We start from the raw sequence: 17,748 nt of genomic DNA on the forward strand, positions 1-17,748 counted from the left end.
AAATGCAAAAAGGGAGCCTATGTCAAAAAGCAAGCCGTAATAGCAACCCCATGCCAAACATAGTGAGGGAATTCTCTCCTCGTTACCTTCAATCGCGCTTTGCTTCTCCCACTACGGGTTCCCCCTTTTGCAACCTTGGGGGGGGGGGGGGGGGGGGGGGGGGGGGGGGGGGGGGCACCCCGCATGCCGCCACCATGCGATTTGAATCACTAAATAGAAATATGGTAGAGGAAAAAAAGCTCGCTTGTTATCAACACGTGCTCACCCACATTTGCTTACAAAGAGAAAGACTGGAGGAGTAGCTCAAAGGCTAAGAGAAAGAAGTAGGCCAATACCAAGGAGGAGCTAAAGAAGCAGGTGTCATAGGCTTAGAAAGTAAAAAGGAGCAGCACAGAAGGAAAAATCCAATGCCCAAGACTGTATAGAACATTTCAATATGGCAGTGCTACTCCAAGTAATGAAAAGCACGAAGGGCATTTCTCAAAGAGGGGATACTGAATGGTGACCAGTTGCATGGTCTCATGGAGAATTACATTGATCTAAACCAACACAATCAAAGGCTCCTACAACGACTAAATAGGAAGGCAACTAAGTCACCACCCAAGCAGCTTGAAGAGAAAGAATATCAAGAGGACGACGAAGATGAGGATGGAAACCAAAACTAGATTTACACCAACAAGGACTAATATGATGATGATGAAGACATCCAAGATGAAGCTGAGAATCAACAAACAAAATGAGCAGAGTGAGATGATGAACCCGAAAATCAAGAAGAGGGAGGAAAGAACACCTTAGGAGGGGACCAGAAGGGTCTGAACAATTAAAGAAAAGAAATAATGAACTCAAGAGATCCCCTAGTAGTCAAACTGATCAAGAAATTGACGGAGGATCAAAGGGAATTAAAAAAGATCCAAAGAAACTTCAAAATCAGACAGTTCTCCAAAAAGGCCATCTCATATGAAGAGAAGGTGAAGAAGCTGAAATGTATGATCAAGAGCTTCCTAAAGCGGTGCTAATAGACGCAAACGCCAAAGGCTCTTACTTTTGTGGTGCTAATAGAAGAAATGGGACCAAGACACAGGGAAGACATTCATCTTGAAAATCTCAAGAGTACACATAAAGTTGCTACTGAAGAACGGGCCCAAATATGAATGTATGGACGAATGTCGATAGGATATTCAAGAGATTAAAATGCAAGCAAGAATCAAAATGTTGGATCTTCCGAAAGAGCTGCATGACATCAAGATACCACAAGAGGCGGGAAACCCAAATCTATAGGAAGCCTGCTTGACCAAAATCATGACCATCCCAAGAGCATGGAATTAGTTGAATAAAGAACATGTACATTTTTTGAATACCTACATAGAAAAGATTCTAGATAACCCGACATTGTTGTATGCCATAACACCACCTCTTGAGGTTTTACCAAGTGCTTTATCCATGGATAAGAGAGCCAACAAATGCTGAGGAATATGTAGCACTGGTACAAGAGCGCACCAAGTGGAGCAAGCACATGGAGAAAAACTACAAATCCATGGATCCAACATTGCAGACTAGTCTAGGAGGGGACATATTTAAGGACATGTTTGCTACGTGGGTTCAACAAAAAAACAAACTGGTAAGACTTTGAAACAACCTCCTCTAGTTTCACATCATACCCCAAAGGCTACCGCTCGAAAAGAAGAAAACACTTGGCGTGGAGTTGGATGCGTAGTGGCTAGATGAAAGGCTTTTGAAATAAAGGGTGGAAAGCAACCAGCCAACCCATAGCACATGGCTTGCAATGGCCTCCTCGTGCACCCAACTCACTAAATTCAGGTTAAGGATGCATCCAATGATAGTGGAGTACATAGCATGAGGTAGACTCAAACGCCAAAGTCTCCACCTATTTGAAAAGTTACAATCCCCAGACGTATGCAACCATCATATTCAAGGAAAGGGTTGAGACTAAAAAAGGGGAACCATACATGACAAAGAGGTGGCATATGGGATTCATCCTAAACATGAAAAAGATTTAAAGAGAATAATATCCAAGTATCGAGACAGTCAGGAGATGAAGGATAGGAAAAGAAATGCCAAAGACATGGGAAAATGGGGAGGGCAGGTCAGAGAGCATCCAACTCCAATTCAGAACCAAACCAAAGCTGAGGGGCGGGTCAACAGGCAACCAACCTAGGTTTTGAAACAAACTAAATCTGAGGAGACAATTCAAAAAAAGGGGGAATAATGTTAGATAAGGGAACCCAAAATAGCTAACCAACAACCATGGATAATTAGAAACAAGAATCAAGAAGGAAGAGATTACAACGACAAAGGATAAAGGGCAAATGGTAAGTAAGGGGGAGGGGAGGTTAAGGTGTATGGGCAGTGTCGTGTAGCTCGACCGTTCACATGCTAAGAAATATACCAGGAAGATGCACATCAATCTTAATTGAAGCTTACCACATGAATGATCAGTGTTCAAGGCTTGCTAACAAGCTAGTTTTACGGTTAATGTATGACAAATGCAGCTTTAAATGACCAACCGATATCTTAATGATGCTTAAAAATAACATGCTTGAAGTAAGCATAGATGGGAGTTTATGATCTAGAACTGTAGTGCTTGAAGTGCTCTACTGGCTTGTCTTTACCGCTCCTCAATTCGAGCTATGGTGAGGAAGTTATGAGACTTTTAAGTTTGAGTTGATGCAGATCCGTACCGGATTTGGCAACTGCAAGGGATAGAAATGAAGTGAATGCATGGACTTGAAGTGCTCACTTTGTGGAGCACGCTAGTCTTTTCAAATCAGCAATCAGAGTTACAATTACCAAGATATTACTAGATTAAATTTTTTCGAGGGCTAGTTCCGAGGTTGATCACCTCGGTCGGTGTGCCATATGGAAATTTTACAACCTCATCAAGGTTTGTATGCATTCTATGAAGCTTGAGAATTGAAGTCTAAAGTAATTTATGGCTCCTTAGGCCAAGTCCGAGTTGATGAGATAATATGGCTTGAGGCCGGTGTCAGTTGCCGGTGCTGAGCAGGATGATTTTTGGAATCCGAGACAATATTGTTATTAAAGGTTGCCAAGTCCCAAAACGATTGTGGTGAAGAAACTCACAAAAGTTTTAACTGAATGGGAAGGGAATGTCTTCGAAAATGCAATCACCTATATGTGCATTTTGAAGGCATGTGGCATTATACGAGATGCTGATATGGGCAATTAAAATCACGATGATATTGTCAGCAAAGGGAAAATGAAAGATTTGGTGAAGCTTTGACTCACCAATATGTATACCAAATGTGGTACCCTTTACAAATGCAAGAGGAGTTCTTGAAGGCTTCTTGTTCAAAATGTCATCATTTAGAATGTGTTCACTTTTGCAAGGTCTGCATTGTTATGGTAGGCAAGCATTGCCATTTTCACCAGCTGCATAGAAGATGCCTTTCACAATTCCTTGCTTCGATCGAAGTGCATGCCAAATGTGGTGCCCTTTGAGGGCCGCCTGCCCAATGCGGCACTATGACCGCCCAAGCCAATGGGCATGGCCGCCCAAAGGCAAACAAAGGGTGGTCTCTCGCTTAATAAAGGTTTTTTTTTCTTAATGTGAAAAGGTGAGGGGTAAGGAGGAGCATGGTGATATCGGAGAATGCAGCGGCAATGTGGAGGGGGTGAGGGGCTCGCACCGCGGGTGCTATGATTCTCAAATCACCATGACAACCAAGAAACGAAAATTATGATCAGCTTGGCAAGGCCCTCCCATTCAAAGCCATTGCCTGCGGTTTTTGTAGACTTGACACCCATCACCTGCCATGGCATCGCCCTATTCCCACAAGTTGTTGTTAAAAATAGGGGGTGCTATAAAAAAAGGGGGGGATACTCCACAGGCAAGCAAGGAAAAGAGGAGAGTTTTGTGCTTAAGCAAGGAAGATAAAGGATTTGCATATGCATGAAGCAAGGCTGAAATAAGAGACAGAGGGCAAAGCTACAACCGTAGCCCAAGACTTAGTAGTAGTTGGGGTGTAAGTTGTAGCCAAAGCTGGAGCCGGAATCTATGCCAAAGTGTAAACAAAAGTCGAAGCCGGAAAGTTAACAAGGGAGCTCTTGGCTTGGTGAGGCAACGAAGTAAGCCATGGGGTGAGCAAGGGAAAGAAGAGGTGAAGCCCGTGGTTTGACATAGAAAGAAGAAAAAGGCTGGCAATCTCTCTCTCTCTCTCCAAATTTTGTGCTCTCTCTCTTGGCATGAGGGAGCTCGATCTCTTACTCTTTATTGAGGGCTTTGAAGCTCTCTCTCTCTCTTTCTCTCGATCTTGGTGAGCAAGAGAAGAAAAGATTTTTGGGCAAGGAGCAATCATAGCTCAAATTTTTGGCAACGAAAGGCAAGAAGGAAGGATTTCAAGGAGAGTTATCAAGACGAGATTAGACAGGCAGAGAATTCCACATAGAGATTGTTTGCAAAGCTTTTGACAATAATTGAAGCACGAAGAATGATATAGAGAAAAGAATTGAAGATTTCATAATTCAAGGGCAGTTGAAGCAATGAGAGTGACATGGAGGAAATTCAAATAGGATTGGAGATTGCATAATTCAAGGGCAGTTGAAACAATCAAAGTGACATGGAGGAAATTCCCATCAACATCATCAATTTAAACTTGATTAATCACCTTGTTAAGTCACAGAGCCGTTAATAGCCTACTTAATCTTGTAAAGGGAGCTTAAACTCCTAGTTGTCAATTAATCCGAGCAATAGTGCTGCTAACAATCTACCTTGGTTATTGATTAAACTAAACTCAAAGCATTATTCAATTAATTGATGATTATGATGATTGCTAGAGCTTTCAGTGTCTGCTATTCTCTCTCTTTCACACCTCCCACAGCCAGAGGCTCCACGCCTACCCGGCTCAGGTTTTGAACACATATCCGCCGACAACTTGGTGAACCTGACGTAAAACCGAGCCGGGGTGGGAGGTAAAGATGGAGAATTTAGAGAAGATGGATGCAGACTCCTTCTTTGACAAGTTTTTGTGATGTAGAGCTTATAATGTGTCAAACTCATATACCTGATTCTATATGGGATCTGATGTTACCCTATGATGAAGGAGATTTGAGGTAGCTTTTGACCTTAGAGGTGACAGATATATGCATGGTACATGGCAATTGACTTATATGCCATATGATCCGAGCGGTTTTCATGAAGATTTGTGGGTTAATTCATGTTTATGCTCTACTAATTGGGAATTCTTGTGTATTCTCTACGATCCTAGAGGATGGTGGAAACTTTTTTCTAAGCAATGCTCAAAGTGGGGCAAATGATTGGTTTCCCATTTGATCCTGGGGGCTACTAAAGTGCAAGTTGCAAATTTGAAGAGTGCCCGTTATCTCCTATAGCAGGTTGCATGGTACAGGTTTTGGTTTCTAGATCTTATGCTAAGTGGGAAGAGTTTTTGGTTATGTGACCAATAATCTTACATGGATAGCTTGCAATTGACTTCTTTGGACAATTGATGAAGTATCTTCACATCTTTTGAGTTGGTTTTGCTGCCAAACTTGAAGTAAAGGAATTGACGACCATTCTGTGTGCAGACAAAGTAAGACATACTTGAGCTTGACAGGGTTCCCTAAAGCGAGCTTGATGGTCAAGATGTGTGCATCATTAACTAGAGCACTTGAGTCTGACAGGGTTCAGTACTAAACAGGTTTTCCATAATTCAATGCTTTGGAGATATGGCAGATACGGCTCAAAGATTTCTGATGGGAAGATACCTAATGATTAAGGTAGAACATTGATAATAGGGTATATGACTTATATTATTTTTCATATGTTTATCAATTACGTGAGTCTAATGATGTCAAAGAGCTTAAGGTACCTATATCAGATGTAGATTGAAGTGCAGTTGGCACAAACTAGAGGCTGTGCAAGTTTAAAGGGGGTGGATGTTGTGCAGCTCTGCTCCCATGCTAAGAAATATACTAGGAAGATGCACAACGAGCTTAATTGAAGCTTACTTGATGAATGATCGGTGTTCAGGGCTTGCTAACAAGCTAGTTTCATGATTAATGTATGTCAAATGCGACTTTAAAGGGCCAATAATGATACTAAAACAGAGTATACTTAAAGTAAGCACATATGGGATTTTATGATCTAGAATTGAAGTGCTTGAAGTGCTCTACCAGCCTGCCTTTACGGCTCCTCAATTGGAGCTATGGTGAGGAAGTTATGATAGTTTTAAGTTTGAGTTGATGCAAATCCGTACCGGATTGGGCAACTGCAGCTGAGGGGACAGAAATGAAGTGAATTCATGGGCTTGAAGTGCTCACTTTGTGGAGCACGCCGGTCTTTTTTGATCAACAATCAAAGTTACGATTGGAACCAAGATATCCCCATATTAAATCTCCTCGGGGGCCAAGTCCGTGCCGGGTCAATCCCCTCGATCAGTGTGCCATTTGGAAATTTTACAGCCTCATCAGGGTTTGTATGCGTTCTACGCAGCTTGAGAAGTCTAAAGGAATTTACGGCTTGCTAGACGAAGTTCGGGTTGATGAGATAATATGGCTTGAGGTTTGTGTCAATTGTCGGCACGGCTAAGCAGGATGATTTTTGGAATCCGAGACCATATTGTTATTAAAGGCTGCCAGATTCCGGTATGGTTCTGGCATTGAAACTACGAAAATTTTTAATCTAATGCGAAGGGAATGTCTTCTGGCATATACAATCACCAATACATGCATTTTAAAGGCATGTGGCATTATACGAGATGCTGATATAGGCAGTTAAAATCACGATGATATTGTCAGCAAAGGGCAAATGAAAGATTTGGCAAAGCTTTGATCACCGATATGTATACCAAATGTGGTACCCATTACAAATGCACGAGAATTTCTTGTTCATGGCTTCTTGTTTGAAATGTCATCATTTAGAATGTGTTCACTGTTGCAAGGTTTGCATTGTTGTGACAAGCAAGCACCGAGCTATTTTCACCAGTTGCATAGAAGAGGCCTTTCATGATGCCTTGCTTCGATCAAAGTGCATGCCAATTGTGGTGCCCTTTGAGGGCCGCCCACCCAATGAGGCACTATGATCCCCCAAGCCAATGGGCATGGCCGCCCAAAGGCACACAAAGGGTGGCCTCCTGCTTAATAAAAGGGTATTTTTTAATGTGAAAGGGGGGGTGGGGTGGCGCGGGGGGGGGGGGGGGGGGGAGGTGGGGTAAAAGTAGGAGCATGGCAATATCCGAGAATGCAGGGCTGCGTGGAGGGGGTGAGGGGCTCGCGCAGGGCACAATGATGCTCGAATCACGAGGGCCAAGAAACAAAAAAGTCTCTGCTTGCCAAGGTGCTCCCATTTAGAGCCATTGTTCAGTGGTTTTCGTGGACTCGACACCCATCACCTGCCAAGCCATCGCCTCTATTCCCACAACGAAAGCACCATCGTTGTTAAAAAAAGGGGGTGCTATAAAAAAAAAGGGGGGATACTCGACAGGCAAGCAAGGAAAAGAGGAGATTTTGTGGTTAATAGAGGAAGAGAAAGGTCTTGTATGAAGCAAGGCAGAAATAAGAGATAGAGGGCGGAGCTACAACCACAACCCAATTAGGAGTTGGGTTGTAGGTTGTAGTTGAAGCCGGAGCTAGAGTCTAATCCGAAGTGTAAGAAGAAGTCGAAGTCAGAAAGTTAACAAGGGAGCTCTTGGCTTGGTGAGGCAAAGTAAGCCATGGAGTGAGCAAGGGAAAGAAGAGGTGAAGCCTGTGGTTTGACAGAGTAAGAAGAAAAAGGCTGGCAATCTCTCTCTCTCTCTGAAGTGTGTGCTCTCTCTCTTGGCATGAGGGAGCTCGATCTCTCTCTCTTTATTGAGGGCTTTGAGGCTCTCTCTCGCGAACTTGGTGAGCAAGAAAAGAAAATATTTTTGGGCAAGGAGCAATCAGAGCTCAAATTTTTGGCAACGCAATGCAAGAAGGAAGGATCTCAAGGAGAGATATCACAACAACATTAGACAAGCAGCAAATGCCACATAGAGATAGTTTGCAAATCTTTTGACGATGATTGAAGCACAAAGAATGATACAGAAAACAAGATTGAAGATTTCATAATTCAAGGGTAGTTGAAGAAATTAGTTTGACATGGATGAAATTCCCATCAACATCATCAATTTAAACTTGATTAATCACCTTGTTAAGTCACGGAGCTGTTAATGGCCCACTTAATCTTGTAAAGGGAGCTTAAACTCTTAGTTTTCTGTTAATCCGAGTAACGGTGCTGCTAACAATCCACCTTGGTCATTGATTAACTGAACTCATAGCATTATTCAATTAATTGATGATTACGATGATTTCCAGAGCTTTCAGTGTCTACTATTCTCGCTCTTTCACACCTCCCACAGCCAGAGGCCCCGCGCCTACCTGACTCACGTTTCGAAGACATATCCCCCGACAATGGTGTTTCTGGAGATTAAGTAGCAACAACTAGTTGCAATTGTACTCGGTATTTGGGTTATGGCCATTTTCCTATGTATGATACATTAATGAGTAATACAATTGTGTCAACTCTCATGTGTCTTGTCTTTATGTGTGTATCTGGTACTTACAAAGCCCCTATGCTATAGCCAGATTTGGCCAACCCAAAGTAGTTGTGTTAGCTTTGATGAGCTAATCTTTATTTGAATCTAATAATGATGTAAGCAATGATTCAAACGATCTTCTAGAAGCTTCTAGAACTTTCTTCAATCTTCTAGAATCTTCTAGAACCTTCTTCTTGTAGGAGCTCTGTCATAAAAATTAATATCTATCCAACCCAAATGATTTTCTCATATTAAACTGATCACTTAATGTGGGAGAATACACGGGAACAAGGGTTAAGATATAGACATGTGCTTATAGATCTATCTCAACACGGGGCCAATGGTTAATGGGCCCAAATGAGAGGTGGTCTATCAAAGAGCAAGGCTAACCAATGGAGCATAAGACCTTAGGGTTAGCTTCATTGAAGACCTCCAATAATGTGTGTAAAAGTCCTTTGACTGACCTTAGGCAAGCTAGGGTTGAGCTTGAGGTGGGAACTTGGCCTAAGCTCGAGGTGCTTGTTGTGCTTGAGGTGCTTGACATGTTTGAGGTGCTTGATTAAGATGCTTGAGGTGCTTGACTGGCTCCATGCTTGAGGTGCTTCACTTGCTACATGATTAAGGTGCTTAAAGTGCCTTGAGATGCTTGCCTGAGATGCTTGTGGGAACACCCCCTAGTTCAAGTGCTTTGTCATGCTTGATGACTAAGGGGCTTTCTCATCCAAATTAAAGTCAAAAAGATCCCTACAAGGAGGGGGGCGAGCCTACAAAGGCGGGGATGAGAGAGAACACACACACACACACACACACACACACAAGGGAAGCCCCAGCTTGAAGAGGCAGCAAGGACACTTGTCATGTTCCTCCCCATGTTGCCCTCATGGTGTGCCTGAAGCCTATTGGTTGGCCACCCAAGGGGTCCAATGATAATTTAGGATATTTAATTAATTGATTTTGCATTTATCAAGTCCTCTCTCTCAAAGGGGAAAGGGGGACACTTGTCCCAAGGCTACCCATGTTGCTTGTAATGGCTCTTGCTTGTGATTGGCTAGGCCTGGAGGGGTCCAATGAGCTTCAAGCATGAGCTACAAGGGGGGGTCAACCCAAGCAAGCTAGGGGGGTGCTTAGGGGGTATACTCACCCACACACACTCACAAACACTCTCATTGTGTGCTATGCAAAGTGCAAGAGCTCCATCTCCTTCTCCAAGCTCCTTGAGAAGTTGAGAGCCTACACCAACTCTCTTGGCTATGGAATGCAAATCCAACCAAGAGCTATGCTTCAATGCTTAATCTTTCCATCTCCTCCTTCTTCATTACTATGCTATTATGTATGCTAGCAACAAGAGTATGATAAGTGAGGAACTACTTCTTTCTCCTATGAAATGTTTCTTCTTCCTCTTCCCTACCCTCATTCCCTGCTAGCTCTCTCCACCTTCGAAGGTGTTTGAGGTCTTGGGACTGAGGCTTGGGATAGTTAGAGCTTTCTACAAGTGCATGTTATGCTTATTGCAAGAAGGCTAATGGTTTATTGCAAGTAGATTAATTACTTAATGCAAGTAGAATAATTGTATTGCAAAGTAGATTAATTATTGCTTTAAGCACAAGTTGATGCATAAAAAGTATACATCTTCATTCACTCAAATGATTTAGGGAACACAAAGATTAATGATGTTCACAAGTTCTTGATTGTTTCCAAGGTAAGATTGATTGTTGAAATTATGCAAAAGCTTGGTGTGTGAACCTTTCATCTTCATATTGCCAAGGAGGTCTCAAGGAACACAAAGATTGTATTGTACCAAGTCTCTCTTAATGAGAGAATCTATAATACAAATGCCTTTTGGAGGGGGGACCGGCTCCACATAGATCCGGTCCTCAACTGTTGTCATATTCTCTACACTCTCTCTCTTGTAAAAGTATTGTTCATGCCTAGTTAATTAAATGTTATGATAGAGTTTCTATTACCAATTAAGTTCACCCTCTATGCTCTCAAAATTGCTCACTCTAATTCTCTTAATTCCGCTATTCTCTAAGTTCATAGGCCATTCCCATTACAAGCTCAAGAAGACTCGTTCTTCAGAATCCATGACACAAAGCATATGCACACATTGTACTCCAGAAGGGCCCCTACCTACACCTATATGACCCGTGTAGGGCATGTAGCCACCCTTGCAAGTGAACTAGAGTCTATGCATGCTAGGAAGCAATCCATGCAAGTCAACTAGAGTCCATGCATGGCAGGTAGCACTCTATGCAAGTCAACTAGAGTCCTTGCATGGTAGGTGGTTATATGCAAGACAACTAGAGTGCATGCAAGAGAGGTTGTTATTCTATTTCAAGCATGGAAATTACTAGGCGACCCTAGTAAAGTTCAATTGAAGCATTGTATATACATGAGCAAAGAGGCTGCCATTTTTTGCCAAGGGATCCACACACACAAATAAGAAAGAAACCACTTGTCCCAAACAGCCCATTAGAGGCTCAAACAAAAGAAGAAAGTGCACACACTTGGCGCACTTCTACTTTGTGTACACATTTCCTTACCCAAAACACGGATGCCTCACATACGTCCCAAATATAAGATGCACAAATAAACCAACTAGGCCATAGGTCCCTTGTGATTGGGGAGTCCAAAGGATCTGATAAGGAAGGGCTCACTCACAAAAATGGGACGAACTTAATATAATATAGCTAACATCCCCACTTACCACGTAAGTGCCCAACAGTGGGTGTAACATCTCCACTTACGATGTTAGTGCCCAATAGTGGATGTACAACGAGTGTGGAGCTAGGTACCAATAAATACTCCACACATCCACAACACCACACACCCACACACACACCCCCACAAAGACATAATTCATCAATACAAAGATTTGCGTATTGAGTTTCTATCATAACTCTAGAGATGAAGCGTAGACTCATCCATAATGACGCTTAGCAGAAGAAGCATTTCAATGGAAATTTTAGCACTAAAGTAAGGTAATAATAGGGCAAAAGTGTGTGCATGTCCACCACAGAAGTTAGAATGTAGAAAACTTCAACTCAAAGGTCAAATGGGCTTCAAATTTAGGCTTGGGGACTCAATCAACAACTTAAGGTAGGAGCTTGTCATAGTTTATGAAATGCAAAGAAAAAAACCATTTAAAGGGAAACTTCATAAAGTTTTGATAAGGTGAACAAGAAATTGATATGAAATGGTCCTCAGTGTGATCTGGCACATCTCAATTCAAGATTATTGATCTAGTGAGCGTATCAACGAATTAGTCTGGGCATGCAACAAGAGATCAGAGCTAGGTCTTTATTGAAATGATCAAAGTAAGTCCTATACTCTACAAATCAAGGTTTGGTTCATCAACGAAAATACTGGCTCCCTAGAAATCCCAAGAACATGTTCACACTTAAGTAGCTATCTAATGATTAGTCATTGATTAACTAGAGATGCTTAACTATCCGGTGGACTAAGAGCACAAGAAGATATGAATCCTCCTGTTGGATTAAACAGGATATGCTAATGAGCCGTTCATAACTAAGAGAAATCAAAATAGACAACACCGCATTCTTCATGAAGTGTGTACAATATTCATTAGGATTAAAAGGTATTCCTAATGGTTTCAAAAAAAATAAAAGGTATTCAGAATTCAAAGGTTCCCTTAATAACAACAAAAACGATGCGCTTGTCTATAGTAGGCAGCAAACGAACAATGGTGAAGCACGTAGATCTATAACATTATCAGCTGAACATGAGAAGGATGGATAGAACTTAGAGAGAGAGAGAGGACACTTTAAAGAGAAAAAAACGTTAAAAGAAAAATAAAGGATAAGAGAAACACAAATATACAATGTGAAATTGACAACCTATTTATACGCACACAAAAGGTCTTTTGATTTTCCCCCTTCATATATCTTTTGACTTTCCACCTTCATCTCTTGACTTTCCACCTTCATCTCTGTATTTTCATTTCCTAAACTCACCCTTCACCTATGCACCTAAACTCACCTTCACTCACACACTTAATATTTTTTGAAAGACTTTTTATTTTTTCAAGATTGGGGAGACCTAATTGGTCTCTTTTTCATATCTAGAGAGAGGCTTCTAGGGCATCTCTCTCTCTCTCTCTCTCTCTCTCTCTCTCTCTCTCTCACACACACACACACACACACACACACACACACACACACAAAATATATTCAAAATGCACCTTGTAAAGACGCTCTTTGCCTTGAACATGTGAGACATCAAATCTCACATCGGGAGGTATCAAGCTTAAAACCGTGTTAACGATTTCACATCGGAGAGAAACTTCACCATCAAACTTGCTTTGTAAGAGCATATTGAATGGTCTCAAGCCCTTAAGAGCAACTTCCCATTCGTTAGAATCTACGCGAGTGGGGTCGCACTCTGCCCATTTCCTCCAGTGCTCCGACCATCTTGTTGTGTCTTGGAGGTCTTGGGGCTGGAAGCTGCCGAGGAGCACAGGGAGAATATGCACATGTTGAGAAGCTTTCCGGGCCCGCACAAATGCAGCGAGCTCGATCATTGGCCATATGAAGACAATGAAGTCATTGGAGAGAAGCACGATAGAAGAAAACATTCACGGGCAGCCTTGAAAATGGGAGTTGGGAAGTGTTGGCCTTAATTGGGTAAGCTGTGAGAGCGCTTGTCAAAGAAAGGGTAGTAACTGCATGCCTCCAGATCTTTGCAAAGCTTCTCTGCAAAGTCCTTTTGCTTTCCACTGTGACTGATGAAAATCCCATGCTTGGGCAGCCGCTCGGGATGAGCATCAAATGCTTCGTCTAGCCGTGATCTGTACTAACAGTATCGGAAGATCAAAAACTCTCTCTCTCTCTCTCTCTCTCTCTCTCTCTCTCTCTCGTTAAACTTGTCAAATGATACTTGCCTGAATGACTGCATCTCCTGACGATTCTACATCACCAAAACTCTCTCTCTCTCTCTCTCTCTCTCTCTCTCTCTCTCTCTCTCTCTCTCTCTTTCGCTCGCTCGCTTTTTTTTTCCCTGCATCATGAACTCTCTGATCTCTCTCTCTCTCTCTCTCGCTAGGTTTTTTTTCCTTGCATCACGAACTCTCTGATCTCTCTCTCTCTCTCTCTTTTCTGCATCACGAACTCTCTAATCTCTCCCTCTATCTTTTGCGATGCTAACATTCATTTGCAGGCCTCCAAAGTAAGGGAGCAACTTATCACTGTCGGCTTCAGCAACGACGTGCATGCATTGCTTTATCATAAAAAATAGGATGTAAGATCATCAAAATAAAACACAATTAAGGCTTCTAGTCATGTTATTTGGCTTGAGGGAACTGACTTATTAAGTGATCAGCTTCAGCAACGACGTGCATGCATTGCTTTATCATAAAAATTGTTAGATGATTAATCCATGTCATCACACCAGTCAGCAACCCACACACGTGGTCAGATGCCAAACGGTTCGCATTCCTCGTCCATAAGTGTCACGGGCGCAACTCGAGGGATCAGCGGCTGAGAATCAATCGGCCGTTGATCGCCCACCCATTAAAATAAAAAATTGAGGGTTCCAGCCGTCGCGAGCACCTCTTGAACCCACAACCTCCCTCTCACGAGCCTGGAGCTCTATCCGCCTGCGCTGCTGCGCGTTGATGCAAAGCATGCGATTTCGCGCAATCAAATACTAGCCCCCCCCTGTTGCGTCAATTCGACGGTCCAGATCACGCGCATCGCCGCTCGCTTGCTCCTACCGTCGATCCCTCGAACTGGACCCCGTGTTATTTATAAACAAGGGTCCGCATTCCCATGAATCACATGATCTTGTAACTACCTCCTCACGTGTATATAACTGCACCTCCTCGGATCAATACAACATACGCTTCTTGGCTCTCTCCCTCTGCGTGTCATCTGGCTTAACAGCCTCTCTCTCTCACTCTCTCTTTAAGTGAGTTGCCTTCTCTCACATGGTATCATCGCAGCAGAAGATCCTTCCTCTTCTGTGGAAGCCCCACCATGCAGCCTCTTGCGCTTCTCCTGCAGCTATGGGCACAGAACCTCGCCACCCTTTCTGCAAGTCAGCCATGCCAGAGTTGTGGAGCCTCCTTTGTCACAAGGCACCCCAGCAGACAACCCAAAGGCCCCACTGCTGTTGATCATACCCTGCCTCTTCCTCTTTCTGCTTTCATGGCGAAGCCCTCTCCTTCTTCCATCTTCCAAGGCTGCCTGTTGCAAGCAACCACACAACCGCTCATTGCTGATGCAAAAGCCACCCATGACTCCGCCACTATTCCTCCTGGGAGGCGCTATCCCATCCATACCTCCTGCAATGCTCCTGCTACTTATATGGGCAAAGAACTTCATCCTGGTTCTCTTGGTGGCCCTACGGAGAGCCAGTCGAGTCCTCTGCGGAGCCTCCTCCCTGGTGATTTCCTCAATATGTGGCTGCATGGACAACCCCACCCTTGACGAGCCCTTGTGTGCTCCTGTTAAGCCCCTTAATGGGTGTGCTGATGGCCACGGCGCAATCATCGATGCCCATCATGCAAACCACCCTACTCCTGTGGTACAACCTATCCCAACATGGCCTGTTTTTGCAGGCAGTGTCCAACAAGCCAACCATAACCTTGCTGCCCTCGTTACCGCCTTGGTCCAAGCTATCCACCCTGCCCAGTCCCTTGCAGGCATAGCCAACCCACCATGCGACCTGGTTGTTGGCACCACCAACACCTTCCCTGGCGCAACCCAACAAGCTGCAGGCCAAACCCATGAACGGCCTTCTCGCGCTGCAGACACGCCTGCTAGTGCTTCTCTTGCTGATGCGATCACGACGACACATTTAACTACTTGTGACATTATTGCACCAATGTGGCCAGGCATGCCTCCATCCTTTCGGGGCCGGAATTTGCCCACTCTGAACGCCACTGTTGCAGGTGCTGAAGGTGATGATGATTCAACCATCATCAACGCCTTCCTTAGGAAATTGGTTGGAGCAGATATTGTGGATGATCAACCCACACCTTCTACTGTGAACCCCGTGAAGCTCTCTTCAAGGCCTCTCATGACGCTTCACACAGCCCAGTCTGATGTAAAAAAACCTGCAGCAATCAAAACTCATGGTGCTCACGCCAATGCCGACATTGGTGCCGCCCACCAAGCATCTAGAAATGCCATCGCGTCATCCCTCCTTGCACGCGGCACTGTCCACCTTGGAAACACTCTGCAAGCTCCCGCTCAACCCCTACTTGCAGATGCTATTGCAACCTTTCCTGCTTCCTTCAAAAGAGATGGCGCCCCTGCTGCTGCTGACAATGGTATAGCCCTCAAATCCTCAACCTTCCTGGAAGTGATCACAAGTGTGCCCACACCTTTCAACTTGGATTTGCTTGATTGCTATGAACCGGTTTCCGTTCACTGCGACAGTCAAACCCCTTGCCACTCTTCTGGCGTCCATCCCCGCAGGAATGGTGGACCTCCGAGTCGCAGCTCCATAGCACCTTCTACTCCCGATCTTCAAGCATTCGGCCATTTCAGTTTAGCCTGTGTAACTCAGGCCCGATATGTGCCAGCCTTTGTTGTGAGGGCCAAGATTGCTCAAGATCCCAGCCATGCTCCATCCTTATGCGTTTACTGCAAAGGATGCTTTCACAAATGCAGCTCCAACTCAAAACCTTCGAGTGCCATCAACCCTCGCAGGCGCGATGATCCAGACGGGACTAATGATCACAAAATCAACGTTCTCTACCTTGTCTCCCGTAAGCAACCGGACATGTACCTTGCTGCCAACTACCTCTTCCGCTTCATGCAGAACCCCGATGCATCAAGCATGCAAATGCTCACTCAAATTCAGTGCTATCTCCAACAACTTGAGCCATCCGCTCATGATGTAGCCACCTCCCAACCTCCCATCCAATTGGCTACTCTAATCCAACCTTTGCCAAGTGAGACTTTCCCTCAAACCAATTCTCAGCTCCATGATACATCAAACTTTCCCTTGCTAAGAGTTGTCTCTTCTAACCCCTTTGATTCCGGTGGTGATGTCTACAAAACCATCACTGCAGATGAAGACCATGCCATCAACGACCACCCTGCTGCAATTCTTGCTGAAGAAGGAGTTGCAGGCGCACAACCTTCAGGTGAGCCTGCTGTGGCCGAGATTTCCTGCATACCTGTTGTTCTCACACTCGTCTATGCTCCATTTGATACTGGTGGTGGAGTCCCTCCTAGTCAGCATGCCAAGGCTCATTTCATACCTCTGCTTCGAGTGCACACCCATCCACATCATCAGCTACTGATCCCCTCCACCCCCCACATTGCCCTGTTGGAGCCTCCAAACTCATCCCTCGCCAAACTACAGAGGGCTGATTACCTTTCCGCTCAGCTGATACACATAACCGTTCTCTTCTATCAGCTGGCATGTCTCTACAATCAATTCACCTTATCCTCGACATCAACTCTGACATTCAATGATGATTTCATGCTTTCATCTCTCTTTCGAAGGCAAAATGTCATGTTGAAGATCGTGAATGCGTGCACGCAGTGGACCTGTCAAAGGATACCAAAGCACATACAAAGCGAAGATCAGAGTTGAAGATTCGACTCTTGATGAAGGCAACCATTGACTCTGTCTGAATCAATTTCCAGCCTCGTCCATGACTCCATTATGTAAAGGTTGCATAAGCATGCTCATTGTATAAAACCCAAAGCATGTAGCTTCGCATTCACCATGTATCCATAACACATGGATGCCCTTGTATGACAACATGTCTTACGGGAGCGTGTTAGATGTTTAATCCATGTCATCACACCAGTCAGCAACCCACACACATGGTCAGATGCCAAACGGCCCGCATTTTCATGAATCACATGATCTTGTAACTGCCTCCTCACGTGTATATAACTGCACCTCCTCGGATCAATACAACATACGCTTCTAGCCATCGCTTCTTGGCTCTCTCCCTCTACGTGTCATCTGGCTTAACAGCCTCTCTCTCTCTCACTCTCTCTTTAAGTGAGTTCCCTTCTCTCACAAAAATAGCACGTAAGATCATTAAAATAAATCATGATTAAAATGGATTGACCACTTTCAAGCTCAAGAAAGGTAAAAGGAGACGAGAGTTAAGCGACATTTGAAATTTGATTATCCACTTTGGAAGAAGAGAGTTAGAGTGGGTTTAGCCGAGAGTGGTAGCAACGCCTCTCCTTGCACTTTTTGTGCCTCCGCTCCCTTGGCTCAC

The 17,748-nt window shown here is 44.0% G+C and overlaps 1 pseudogene; it reads left to right on the forward strand.

Moving 5' to 3' along the window:
- The first annotated feature begins 14,556 nt into the window (after positions 1–14,556).
- On the forward strand, positions 14,557–17,437 carry LOC147424857 (uncharacterized; annotated as a pseudogene).
- The last annotated feature ends 311 nt before the right edge of the window (positions 17,438–17,748 follow it).

Source organism: Adiantum capillus-veneris, chromosome 25, assembly GCF_014529385.1.
Source record: "Adiantum capillus-veneris isolate H3 chromosome 25, ASM1452938v2, whole genome shotgun sequence".
NCBI lineage: Eukaryota > Viridiplantae > Streptophyta > Polypodiopsida > Polypodiales > Pteridaceae > Adiantum > Adiantum capillus-veneris.